We start from the raw sequence: 14387 nt of genomic DNA on the forward strand, positions 1-14387 counted from the left end.
CGTCTCACGATTGTATGCTAAGGCGATACAATCGCGGCGAGTGTTCGATGCTACTCCCATGCATATACACACACTCGCGGGAACCGATTTCTAAACAGGCCGTAGGATCGCATGCGCGCATGTTGCGAAGTATGACTTACGATTGCGAAATTAACGCGAGCCGATGGCTCGTGGCGCGGCGCTTTTCCGAACGGAGTCGTGAGAGGCGTTTTGTTGAGACGCGGCGCGTCTTCCTCGAGCGAAGCTTGAATCGACATTACACGTGGGAACGATTACGCTTGAACATCGTCGACATACTCGCGCAGACACGTCGCTGTCGGTGCATTTTACACTCTCGATAAGACTCAATATTGAATCTTCAGGATCAAACATCTCGTTGTTAGAGATTTCTTTATACGCTGGTTTTTTTGCATCGTCTCGACGGGCAGGGTATTTTCGTTTGTTCGCTTGTCGCCGGGATTTAAACGTGGCGATAATTGCAACGGACTTCGAGGACTGATTGACAAGGCGGAGAGCAACTTGCAGTCGAAAGCGAAGCGATATCTCGATTACAGGCGATACGAAGAGAATGGAGTAAAACGGCGCGTCTAAAGTGCAGATGGGTGCAATAAAAAGGCGAGTAGGGGCACTCTTGTAACGGGCATCTTCGGATCCGTTGGAAGGCCGTTGACTCTGCAAAACTTTCGCCGGCGCTTTCATGTGAAGCAAACACAAAGGCATAATCTGGATATTGCAAGAAGCAAAGTCGATATCGTCTCGCTCGCTGGAATCGCTTACCTTGAGATGAATAAGATAGCTTTTGTCCTCAAAAAAAAAAAACGGCCACTCGCGCCCTGATATTTTTCCTCTCTCTTCCTTTCTTTCCAATAATTCCTATGTGTACATTAAGTTTCTCGATATATGGGAACAATGTACTTAAAATTTTGTACACTTTACATCTAACTATCTCGTGTAGACTAATTTATTAATTTCTTTAAAGAAAAATTAAAAAGTTAGCACTAACATCCGGCTCTTAATGCTCTTCTATTATATTTCTTGAAAAAAAAAACATGTTTTTCGTATTCTCTCTGCGACTACAAATACTACTTCAACGGGGAATATCAAATCCCATTACATGCCGGCGATTGAACGCGAATTGAGAATCGAGCTTGCTGGAAAGCGTGAGTTTAGCTGTAAAGATATTTTAATTGTGACGCCACTCGCCGTAAATACACTCGCATTTGTAGAACACATCGCACCTACGGTTATCACACTTCGGCCGTCCGATTCCAGTTCCGGCACTGGATTCTACGCACACACACACACACACCGCGCAAAAGTAGCGAAGGAGGAGAAGAAGAAACAGACGAAGAAGATTGCAATCGCGTTTATGAGTCCGATCCGAGCAATAACTCGCAACTCATCTGGCATCGCGAGGCAACCGTCAACCGCTCGGAGCCTGCTAAAGCCTTCGTTCCGCTGCCTCGCTCCTCTCGCAAGCAAGCGGTACGTCTCGCCGCGTTGCAAAACTGCATAAAATTCGCAAGGGCGTTTACGCGGCGTCAAACGGACGATTCCCGGCGGCGAGCCCGCCGTTCCTTCTCAAGGAAGGAAGAGGCCGCGGAAACGGCGCGATGCGCGCCGCGGGAAACTTTCTCACGCAGAGGCGCCGTATTTGTTTTACCTCCCCCGAATATCCCCCTTCTAGCCGCGACACGGCGCGAGTCCTAATCGCGATCTCTTGTTCGACCGCCCGACGAGCGACCGCGGTCGCTTAAATTTGTGTGATTAGATTGCGCGAAAGGAGGAGCGCTCCGGTGAAAATCCCGGGAAACGTACATTCTCGGCGCGTAGCTTTACTGTAAAAAATTACTGACTAACAATTCAGACAAAAGTGTTTGAAGTTTTCTTACAGTCACATTGTCTGAATTTTTGGACAGAATATTGTCTGAATTTCTAGCCACAGTTGTCTGAATTTCTAGCCACAGTTGTCCGAATTTCTAGCCACAGTTGTCTGAATTTCTAGCCACAGTTGTCTGAATTCTGGTCACAGTTGTCTGAATTTCTAGCTACAGTTGTCTGAATTTCTAGCTACAGTTGTCTGAATATTTCTGATCTCAATGCCTGAATATTCAAACACTTTTGTCAGAATTTAGATGTAGTTTTTTAAAAATACTAACAATATATTTTGGTTTAAAGTATACTCAATGATGCGATGTTTCCTACCGAACTCCCGACTCTCGAGCCCCACGCAAGCGTGTCTGAAATTTTAGACAGATGCTGCTTTCAAATATGTTGTCTAATTTTTTGGACACCAATTCTAAATTTTTCGAACAGACGCGCCACTATTCTGAACTTTCAGAGAAACTACTCTGATAATTAAGACAGATTATCTGAAATTACTTTCAGGCACTCAGATCTGAAAATTCAGACAAAAATGTGTCTGAATTTTTAGGCAATTTTTTACAGTGTTCACCTGAGGCGCGCGACAATAGCCGACGCGTCCAACAGACGGACAATATCGCTCGATTAATGGCATGCGAACCCTTCACTTTCGCGGCGGAATGTCCAATTACCGGAATTGACGCAAGAGTGACATGTCAAGTCGTTCTAATTGTCGCACGTACGAGATAACTCCCGCGTTTCTCGTCTCAGGCTACTTCGGCAACTTTTATTGCTGCCCTTAATTATTCCCGCGCACGATCTACAACGTGTTCGTGATGCTGGGACGGAATCTGTCGTGTCTATCCGCGACTCCCCCTGTAATCTTCCGCTGCGAAATTTACATTCCGCGAATAGTCCGCACGCAATCAATTCAACGCGTTGCGTTTAACGGTGCAGTTTAGCGCGCGGGAAAGATCACTGCCTGCGCTACCGCGGGAAAACGTTTCATAACGAAAGCCGTAAAATGGTGGCGGGAAAGAAAGCCAGCTCGCGATATCGGCAAAGGGTTTTCCACGGAAAGCGCGGCAACGTGAATGAATTTGCACCTGCAATATCGAGTCGCGCGTATTCAGAATAGTGTACCGCGCTTCTTCGATCCATCAGCATAATTGCCTTATAATTATATTTGCCGTGCATTACATAAACGTGTTTCACAGCGTAAATTGACCGACGTGACGCGCAGTCAAGATCGAGATGTTTCTTCGTATTTTTTGCTCGTCTGTAATTTCTTATTTTTTATTATTTTAAATATCCTTATATAAATAAGGAAACTTGGGCTAAAATATGCATAAAAATGCCGCTTCTTCGGCGCGCATTAAGCTTCCCGAATTAACTCGATGCAGATTTATTAGCGATGACGTCTACGGAATGTCTCAAAACGAGTGTTTTAATCGCGTTATCTCCAGTATAAAATGATATACGAGTGTCCAATTCTTCTAAAAAAAATATTACTGTGCAGACTTATTTGCATACAAACCGACAATATTGCCTCGCAAATATTGCACTTACTTGCGAACATATTTCGAATTTACTGTTCTGTTAACCAAACGCAGCGCAATTCTATCACACTTCATTAACTTTAATTTATTCATACAAGAGGATATTCGTATGATACTCTATCAAATGTAATATAATGGCTACGCAGCCATCAAGTCCCGGCTTAGCTATCCGCGTCCTTCTTTCCTTTATAATTTCCTTTACAAATTTCCCATTTTAATTCGTACATTCTGATTCTCCATTGTGAGATCTTCGTATGCTCCAAGTATCTCAATCAGAGATCGATGTACGTTTTAAGGATGTTTTGTACGTACAATCGTAGCAAAAAGTAGCTGAAATTCGATTTTGACGAATATATGCTCATCTCGTATAGTTTGAGTAATAAAGATTGCGCAGAATCTTATCATTTATTCATAATTAGAGTGCAAAAATGTAATTTCTGTTGCTTTTTACTGAGAATTTTCGAATTTTCTCAATTATAATGAAAAACTTTTGACGATATCTCGAACTCAAACTTACAGCGCGAAATTTCATTTATAAAAATTAATTATTTAATCAAATATTTCTTCTATGTCTACACTTTTCCTAGTTTCTATCATTCTTTCTGTACATTTTAGCTACTCGAATCAACGCGATCACACGTTTTCCATAAAGTCACAGGTAAATTCGTTATAACTTTTGATCGCTTCAGTGAATCGACTCTTTTTTTTTTACAAGTCTCCGAATATATATGAGAACAATCTGTAAAATTTTTTGTTAAATTTCTATTTTAAAAATAAATAACTTTACATCCTTTGTAAACGAATAAGTTTCTATATAAAAAATAAATTATTTCGCATCAACAACCGCGACGGCTCCCATATTGATAGTTTGATTTGCCCACTTTTTCTCATCTTCAATCATTCATCGCACAAAGAGCATTAACACTCCTCCGAATTCTTATTTAACATATTCTCATTGAAAGAAGAATCGTTTCACATAAAAGAAATCATAAAGCGTATAAAGCACAAGAAATACGGCGATGTCGTATTAATTTGCGCAGCGCAAAGATGATCCGTCGAGCCAAGGATCCGCGGATACATGTGACATTATCACTTTCAACGGCCTGAATTCCCGGCGGATTACACGATCGATGCGAGGCGACACGAAGAACCGTATCGCTTTAGACCGCAGAGAAAAAATTCACAACCACTTTCTACAACGTCTGTCCCAGTTATAGACGCGATGCATTTCGATTTACCGCGAGATCGTGCCGCGCTCGACTGACCGCGAGACTCCGTCAAATCGAGACAGCCGGACGAGCGATTCGTTCGAGGATCGTCGAAATTCAGCGTCGCGCCACCGTGAAGTATTCGCGGTCTATCGATCGTTAAATTCTTCACATGACGACACGTGTGCTCGAATGGAAATGCTAAAGAGCCAAGGCTCCGCTTTTGCATCCGAATAGACGTCGTTGAATAGGCAAGTCGAAGCCGATGAAGAAATTGTCACGCATAATTTCGAAGCTCATTAAGCCATCTCTGACCTCTCCGCCGCCTATCGACCTATTTTTTTTCCTTCCTCCGTGACGCTCCGACATTCCGCGCGAAATTACACGCTCGCGTACGAGCATGATGACGATCGGCGTCTCGATGATTATAAGCGTTCGTGGCGTAGCTAGCTGGATAAACGCCATCGGGATTGCGCGAAAAACGCAGACATCTCCCCGTCACGAAACACCGCCGGCTCGCACGGTCGCCTTCGCTCCGGCTTAGCTTCCTATCCTTGAACCTCCGAGAGGAGATAAAGCAGGTATATACATACTTACGTACGTACGCGAAGAGAGAGAGAGAGAGAGAGGAAGATACGGGCGTAGCCGCTCGGCGGTGGAACGAAAGAGACGGCGAGCGTCAAGTGTGTCACGCGAGTGAAACGTTTGCTTGCTTTCGCGGTGGCGGTTTATTGCAGCGCGCGATTGTGTGCCAATCCGACTTGTATGCGCGAGCGGCTTCGGAAGCGATTATGTGCACAAGGGGCTGCTGCTGCTGCTGCAACCCGTCGCGATGCACGTCGCGGCATGCAACGCGCAGCGCGTTTTATTGGCGCTAATACGTCGTCTACTTAAAGAAAGACCACTCGCGCGTCACTCGGCGATGAACGTCGGGCGACAGAACGCCGGCCGAACTTGCATACGAGTCGTAATGGTAATCAAGTGAATGTTTCTCCTAAGGTCTTCTAGAGGAAGGTCATGGAGGATAATCGCGCGGTGGTATTATTCTAAAAATAGAGTTGGAAAACAAGCGGAGCATCCGCTTCAATGTTAAAGCAAAGTCATTTGAGCTATTTAAGCAAAATGTACTTTAATAATGACAATACGCGCTCTGCGTTGCGTAAAACGGAGATCTCGGTTGGAGAATCGAAATAAACGCGCACCGGCCGAGACTTATGAAGCATAAAATTTGTGTCGGAAAAAGGCTCGTCGGCGGGAAATCGGTCGAATTTCACGAGAGTTCAAGCGATAAACACGGCGAATGGGACGGGCGGGCAATTAAATCGCGCGTATACGTTTCAAATGGGCCGGGCGTGTAGTAAAATAATAATCCGTGAGAATGCTCGTTAAACGGAAGTGCGATCGCGACGGGAATTAAAAGGGACCGTAGGTGCTAACCTCGTGACTAAACTCGCTTAATACCTTTCCGGTCGTCGCCTGCACCTGCGGGAAGAGCTATTCGCACTTCCTTATGCTATTCGCTTTCGCACCTGACAGGAAAGCGACAGCGGCCCATTAGCACCCGGCTGTATATCTCGCGTAAAAGCCCGCCATCTTAGCGCTCGCTCGCGCAAATAAACCGGGATATAAACCCAAAAATTCCCGCGGGGATCGCTAGATGCAAAAGCGTCCGGCTTTTATGATTTAATCGAGCCTTAATTTAACAGAGCGCGCTCCGCAACAGGATGATACGAGCGCTATTCGCGCGAGATTTGCGACTTTATCGCGCGCCTCTTCCACGAAGGGGAAACTTCCACCTCTCGGAAATAAATTCGCGTGGACGCCGGGATCCCCGGTTTTATGCGACACAAAATAATAGTCTATAACTGGGTAATCATACATTCCATAAAATAACCAGGCGGGCAGAGGAGGACTCGTTACGCCTAGCATTGACATAGGTTCGGAATAAACCGAAGGGCATAACGTCATGCAAGCCGCTTGTAACGTCGCGCGATCGGAAAAATCCATAATTCGACGTTACATATTTCCTTGCGTGCAATTCCCAATTACCGAAGCTCGGTCCTTAAAGGAACCGTTAGCAGGATCGATAAAATATAATCGTGCCTCTTACCGGAATTAATTTCGCCGATAAATATATATATATATATTTTTTTTTTATTGTCTATTACTTTTTTTTCGCGCGATTGCCATTGCCATTAAATGTTATCGTGACGTAAATGTCAACGTATCTTACGCGCTCTTCGAAAAGTTAAAGATTGAATTATATGCGGTATTCCATTATATCATTATCGTTAAATTCGCCGGTTCTCGGAATGTGTTACGATAAATAAGTATAATTAATGTTTAATGAGCCTATTCAGGTTTTTATGACGATGCAAAATATATGATTTTTATTCCGAGGACTGCTAAACCAAGAAACGATGATTCAGTAATTTAATTTGCTCCTCCTCTGCGAATCATAATAGGCGGTTCTGAGAAATTGAAAATTAATTTTGATTTTAATAATTTGATAATATTTCCAATTACAACTCTTAGAAACGTCTCTTCAATATCATTATTGAACTTTGTCATTTATGAATCGCGTGTTTTTTTAGCAAATTTTCAGACGCCATTTGTATGGTATTTTACCATATTTTTGGAAAAAATACGCAACTCATAAATAAAACTTTTTTAAAGGTTATCTTAAATACAGAACGATAAAAAGGTATTTGCATTTCTGTTGTCTAGTCTGTAAACACTAAATATCCGTTACAACATAAAAACTGTTCAGCAACTTTTTCATCGTTCAAAGAATTGCTGTATTAAGAAAAAAATATCTGTATACATATTTCCTCGCTTTCAGCAAATTGAATGTAGCGGTAAATTAAGCAAACGAATCATCGTCTGAACAAAACGGTGAAATATGCGTAACCGAACGCGAAAGGAAAACCAGCCAGTAAAATCGTGCACCAAAACGAAACGTTGCGAATTGACACGAAAAAGTCTAACGAAACAAAAAAAAAAAAAAAGCAGCGAGAGAGTGTTGCGTATGTTGCGAGAAGTCGCGCTATCGCGCGCAGCGGTGTCGGTCTACCGTAAACTTGACTTTACGGGCGATGCCGAGAGCCGAGGAGCTGCTGCAACGCTGGCTTGCTTTTTCGCGGCTACTTCTGCATTTTGTTTCGTCTCGCCGACGTAACGGTTCGCCCCGTCGTCGTTGCGCGATACCGTGCGCGCCCGAGCGATTTCTCGCAAGTCCGTACGATCGCTGCGAGACCAGGCGGATTCCGCGATGCTGAAGAACTGCCGGGGAATTCATCAAATAAATGCGCTATTAAATAGTTATGTATCAGAGAAATGTGTAGATTTTATCAGTTCGTGCAATTTTCTGCATTACATTTAATATAGAAAACCGCACAGTGTTCTCAATTACTAGCATTTAATTTCTTCGTTCAAACATCATTCTTATCATACATTTACCTTTTAGAAATTTTATACTTTTGAGCGTTAACTTTTATTGCATAAAAGAAAGACATCGTATTTATAGTTTTCTGATATTCCTTATTCGAATATTTTTATCCTTACTTTCGAAATTATTTTATATTATTAATATATTTGTGTAGATCATGTAAACTGGTTTTTCGCGATTTCTCACAACACAATTTCCAATTTTCAATCGTGACTAGCTTTGGAATTTTACGAACGTCACGTACACGTTTATTTCGGCTACGCGTTTGTTTGCACGCGGAAGTGTGCGAATTGTATGGTGTATCATGAAATTCCCTCGATTCATCGCGGTTTTGTTGCGGAAGCGAACCGAGGGAATTTTCGCGATTTTCTTCGGAACGCGATGGATTCCATGCAAATTTCGCGCGGCGTCGTGCACATAATGCCGCGTGCGCCCGCGATCCGCCGATTGTTCGCTTTCGCGATTAATTGCCGCATTCGCGCGCAACTATGACGTAATCCGCGAATCATCTGGATGGAACTTCCGGAATGCGGCAGATTATTCCGCGAGCATACTTCCGTATGCGTTCAGCGTAACGGAGCGTTGCAAGCGCAGTTCGTCGACGATTCACCGAAGTAATTGAAGAAGCTCTAGTTGAGAGAACGAGGCAAGTACAGTTTTAGGCGCGAGGCAAGCATTTCGTAGAAATCACGAAGCTTCTGTGCGTGTATCGATGTACGTCGCACTTCCGTTTGAGCGACAAGATGATCTTTCCAAACTTCGAAAAAGTTCGGTAAATTTACACACAATTAAGGTGTAAAAATTATATGATAGATAACGGAAGCATGCTAAGTAAATAATATAAAATTTATAAAATTGTGTAAATTTACGTTATATATTTAGTAAATTGCTGTTATTCATCGTATAATTTTTACATCTTAATTGTGTAAATTTATCGATTTCTTTACAGCATAGCATAAAAGTATTCCGATACAAAAGCTTGTTCCATAGAAATCAACCTTGACATTCGGCAGTATCTTTATTCACTACCTGGTATCGCAGGTAAAAATAACTTCGTTATATCCACAGGCCATAACGGCGCCTCGTAACTCGATCCGATGACTAATCAGCGATGGGGGAATTAAGTACCAATGATTGGTGTATTTAATTAGATAATTAGATACGATATTCGGATAGCCGAGCATTGTAGAAATCGAGATTACACCGCGCGTTATTCCCGACTCGCTGATCGAACTCGACACACTTTCTGGCGATTTCAAGTACATTTTTAATTTGCAGTAAATAGTAAACACAACTTCAACGTACGTTTAACGCACGCTTTAAACTCAAACCTTCATATAAAATATACTTCAAAATATTACGACACCGAAAACATCAACTATATCATATTTTACGATTTAACGGAATGTAATAATAATAAATAAACGGAAAATTCAACATTAGAATTGTCAATTTGTACGGTATATCAGATGGATCCCGCTGCCGTGTAACCGTTGTACAGCTGACGGATCTGCTATCGTAAGCAGTATTTACGTTCGTCTTCTGAAATTTTTCGAGAGAAGCTACACGATTGCTTATTTGCAGTGCAAGCACTTCAGGTTATGCAAAATTAAAGTGACAAAAGTGCTCTATCTCACGCTTCATCTTAATATCATTATGGTAAATTGAATTTCTCAGAAAAAAAAAGCAAAATAGCAAAATTATGGTATCTAAATGTTAAAAAACCGGTTTTTTTTAAACTTTACTACTACTGTTTTCGAGGAATCGATAATTCTCGATAATCATTCATAAATTTATTATCATAAAAAAATAGATATGCGGAACTGTAATGATTTTCGAAACTATCAATTTCTTTCAATAAATTAATTTGTGTAATTTGTTTCTAGAAGTAAATACAATAAATTTTACTAAGAATTAGCAAATTTATGTTAATAAATAACACAAGACATATCTTTTTACTTTACTATAGAAATGAAAACTTTAGAAGTTATTAATAGTTATTGCAATAGTTACTGCAATACAGACAACTTCAAATAACAATATTACTGAAAGAAATATGCGTAAATCTTTCACATAAATATATATTATTATGCTAATATTTAAAAAAATAATATTTAAATATATATCGTGAAATAGGTTTTTTAGACTTATTTTTTTGGACGCTTTATTTTCTCTGAATGTCTTGAAAAGAATATATTTAAAACCTCGCATTTTAGGAAGAGAGCTTTGAAATTACGAAATTCGTCTCGATACGGTCTTCAACCGGAAAGAGACAATGAAGCCGCCTCGCGACACGCTACGATTAATCATTCGCAGTTGCGCACGTGGATTTTAGGAAAATTGCATGACAATGTCGCGAACGATATCCGTGCCGCGACGTTGGCTCTATAAATATCATACTACAGTTAGCAGGCGAATATCGCTGATCGATAGCATCATGTAGCCTCGTAAAGATGTCACACTGGATGTAACGATTATTGCGTAACATGAAAGAGTTACGGGGCTGCGAGATGGGAATTGATAATCTCAGGGTCGATATCACGCGCGAGCAAACCCGAGAGCAATTGCTCGGCAAATTGAAGGAGGGTCGGCATTCGGCCTTATTTTTAGTTGTACGGGCGTCCCTGCATCGCGCGTGAATGCAAATATCAAAAATTATAACAAGAAGAAGAATGCCATTTGTTTCAACACTGGCACGCAATATTGCATTTACGATCCAGATAACGAAGTTTGATTTCTCTCCAATGAATTGCGAACGAAATGAAATATCTGCGCGTGCGGCTTAATTATATCAAAACATTTTTGTTACAAATTACAAAGTAATGAGCGCGACGTATAATATGAGAAGTTAATGGAACTTGATATCAAATTTGTTAAAGAATTCCAGAGAAAGCGCTTGATGCCGGTATCGTTGTTGACATATTTTTGTGTCAATAAGTAGGTAAAACACTTTTCTCTTTTTCTGTTTGCTTAATTCATGAATGTGTACACGCACAACGTATATGTTAAAATAATAATTGTTAAATATAAGTTAAATATATAAATAAAACTCAAAATTTTTATCTCATAATGAATCATATTAGTTTTTACCAAAAACTTTCCTTCGCTTTTTTCTCTTTTTTTTCAATTATAGATAAAATACAAATAAACAAAAATATAAAGAAATGAATAAATAACAAATGTGAGCTACATTTTGACGTTAATGTTTCGTATATAAATCGTAAACTTTCATCCGCGGATTTTTGCTCCAACTTTCGCTACTTATCGATCTTTTAAAATGTTTTGTCCTGAATCGATCTTTGTCAAACTGAAATTTTATTAACTACTATGTATTTTTATGAGTATTTTAACTTTTATATGTAAACAGAGTAAGTTTCCGCGCGCGCAAGAGTACACGTTGTAATCTAATTCGGCTAATCTTAATGGTATACAATCAATTTTAATAACTTATTCACATAATAATTATACTTTAATTATTTAATAAGCTTCCCGGTAATAAACGTGCGAATTAATCTCGTAAATCGTCTCATCCTTACGATCACCTATCATTCTTGTCTCTTTTAATTACTGTCACCGGCGCTGTTATACAACATGTGTAAATATTTCGAATGTCAAACATGCATCATTTCGTGAATATCACGAAATCCTTACGGTTTAACCTTGATTTTAATTTTCCTTATCTGCGCGTCTGCGTCGCAGATAGAACTATAGTTTGGGAAGGAACCGCAGAGAAATGGAATTAATCGAAGTTAGGCAATTTGAAATTGCCGATACGGCGCAGCTGCAATTCTGACGTGCATCGGCAAGTTTACTTCCAGATCGATACGCTGGATTTCGTCTAAGAATTCGTAGAACGTAACGGGCAACCTGTTCGCTGACCACGAAGCATTGTTACAATTCCACCAAGATATTCAACAAGATCGCGCTGACTGCGCACAAATATCATATTAACAATAATATAAAAATAAGTTTTATATTTTTGAATCCTTTGCATTTTACATTCCATAAAACGTTTCGTCTTTATTACTTTGTCGAATGCTGACAAATCTTTTTACGTTAATATTGCGTTTAATATTAACGATATTAAAGAAGCGACAAAACTTTATATAAACAAGTGAGATATTCGCACGATGAGTCCAAGCAACTTCAAGTCCATGCGCAGCCACGAAAATTACATCAACGCGAATCTCATAAGAATAATGATCCTGAATTTCTGTACACCTACCTGTTGTCCTTATTGAAAAGTCGGATGAGGAGCGACTCGCGGAAGCATGCGCACGTGAGAATCGATCTCCGGCGATATATTCTCGCGGAAGAATCGGCGACTTTACGACGATCGGACGCTCAATAATTTTTTTTTTCACTTGATCGAGGAAAAAGAAAAATACAAAGAGCGCAAATTTTCTCTTTCTAGAACAACGAATGAAATGTATTTCCCGGAAAACATTCGCGCGATACTCCCTCTTCGATAGCCGAGCATTAACTGACGTGACCGCTCGGCCCGCTCGCCGAGCAAGACGACGTCGGTGTCGGTATCTGGCTTTAGATGGCGTCCGGCGCGCCGGCGCGCGATTGGTCAACAGTTCGGTATTCGCAGGTGAGCATATACGTTGGGCGTACGCGTGTGTGCGTACAATGGCGCGCGTTAATGGGTACACCTGTGCGGACTTGCACTTGCAATTAACGCAGACGTATCACAGCCCGGTCCCCTCGGACTGACAGTCATAAATCATTACCGAGAATTAAGATGACTTTACATGGGAGATTATGGGAGAACGTATAATAATAATGGATATAATTATAATGATATATGAATAATTGATGAATATATAATAACGATGAATAGATAATAAATTACGATTGTTCACTTGATTAACACAAATTTGGCTTTAAGCGGAGTTTTGATTCACCGCGATTTCTCAACACTCGACTGTTAATATATTTGCGACGAATTTTCGAATCCGGCATTTTTTTTTCTTCGTTACTTTAACGCGCACTTGTTTCAGCATGCTCCAATTAGAAATCGCTCTACAATTCTTATTATGTAACAATCAAATTAGATTAGTTTAAACTGTTGCGTTATGAAATGAGATATCTCTCAAGATCTGTACGCAATGCGTTAAGAATGAATGTGCGCGTCAGTGCCGGAAAAGGGTGGCAGTTTGAGTCGGTCCCATTAACGCACTGCACACCTACGCAATTGTACACATGCCTGCGCGTCGCGGAAGTCTACCTGCGACGCGTTTCGCAGTGAATGAACCAGATGCAATCGCGCGGACACACGAACGTTCCGCGCTTTTGCGTCTGAAAATATTCTTATTTGCCTCCGTCGCTGTTATTATTCGACTGTTTGCTCATTCAAGATCATGAATTTCTTCTGCTACCAACGTAAGATATTGGCGCCGACTGTCATTTGTCTCAGGAAATCGGGCGCGCGAAAATGAATTGCCACAACTAGACGCGTGAAGATTAATTAAAGAAATTGTCTTTGTTTATTAATTATGAAATAAACACTTATTCCCAAGTGAACTCTTATTTTATAAAAGTAAAGAACGCTCTCAAGTGAGAGAAACAAGTTGTTAAAAAATACGCTATATCGGCCGTTTTCATCGTTAAAAAATGTGTATGTTACACAGACCGTACAAAAAGTTATAAATCCGTGCATAATGTTCACAGAATGTTATTGCCGCTTCGCCAATAGAAACGTAATTTCTTGGTATAATTCCAAACGTCCAAATTAGTATTCCGCGTAAACCATTCAAAAGAAAGTGGCCGTTACGTAACGTTCAGAATTTTGTGTGTAGATGCAAAGCATAAAAAAGTAACTTTCGTCGTCGTAATTGGTGAAAGCATAGCAGGTGTATTCCGCTTATTTCGCCGTGCTTAGGTTTACATTGCTGTAATGATCGATTACTAATAACGTCACGATGTTACCGAAGATTATCGAACACGTATTTCGCCATTAATAACGAGGGGAGAGAAACATCCTTTAAATTACATTTCTTATTAATTATATGTAATTTTTTCTCTTATAATATAATTTAATTTATATAAATTTATATATACTGTTATGGAATGCAAATATTTTACTTTGATTATTCCTTGATTCCATTTTATTAGTTAAACAATTAAGTTGAAGAAAGTATTATATATTAATTTATCAATCCGCCTGGTTATTGTGTTTACATAAATTTTCTTTCTCATTTCGACAAGTGCGATCTTTCTTTGAACCTATTCTTATTCTTATTCTTTTTCGCACACCGTGTATTCGATAACATCGAAGCACTGCCATTCCTTTTACATGAGTAA

The 14387-nt window shown here is 40.3% G+C and overlaps 1 protein-coding gene across 2 annotated transcripts in view; it reads right to left on the reverse strand.

The window, feature by feature from the left end:
• Positions 1–14387, reverse strand: part of LOC105677342 (enolase-phosphatase E1) — a 44983-nt gene that overhangs the window by 24103 nt on the left and 6493 nt on the right. The window contains exon 1 of one of the 2 annotated variants that reach the window (XM_012375906.2): positions 12304–12576. The exons of the other annotated variant lie outside the window; for it this stretch is intronic. The gene's annotated coding sequence lies outside the window, so the exon portion shown is untranslated. Of the gene's footprint in view, positions 1–12303; positions 12577–14387 lie in introns of those variants that run through there. 2 annotated transcript variants of the gene reach the window in all.

Source organism: Linepithema humile, chromosome 2, assembly GCF_040581485.1.
Source record: "Linepithema humile isolate Giens D197 chromosome 2, Lhum_UNIL_v1.0, whole genome shotgun sequence".
NCBI classification, from domain to species: Eukaryota; Metazoa; Arthropoda; class Insecta; order Hymenoptera; family Formicidae; genus Linepithema; species Linepithema humile.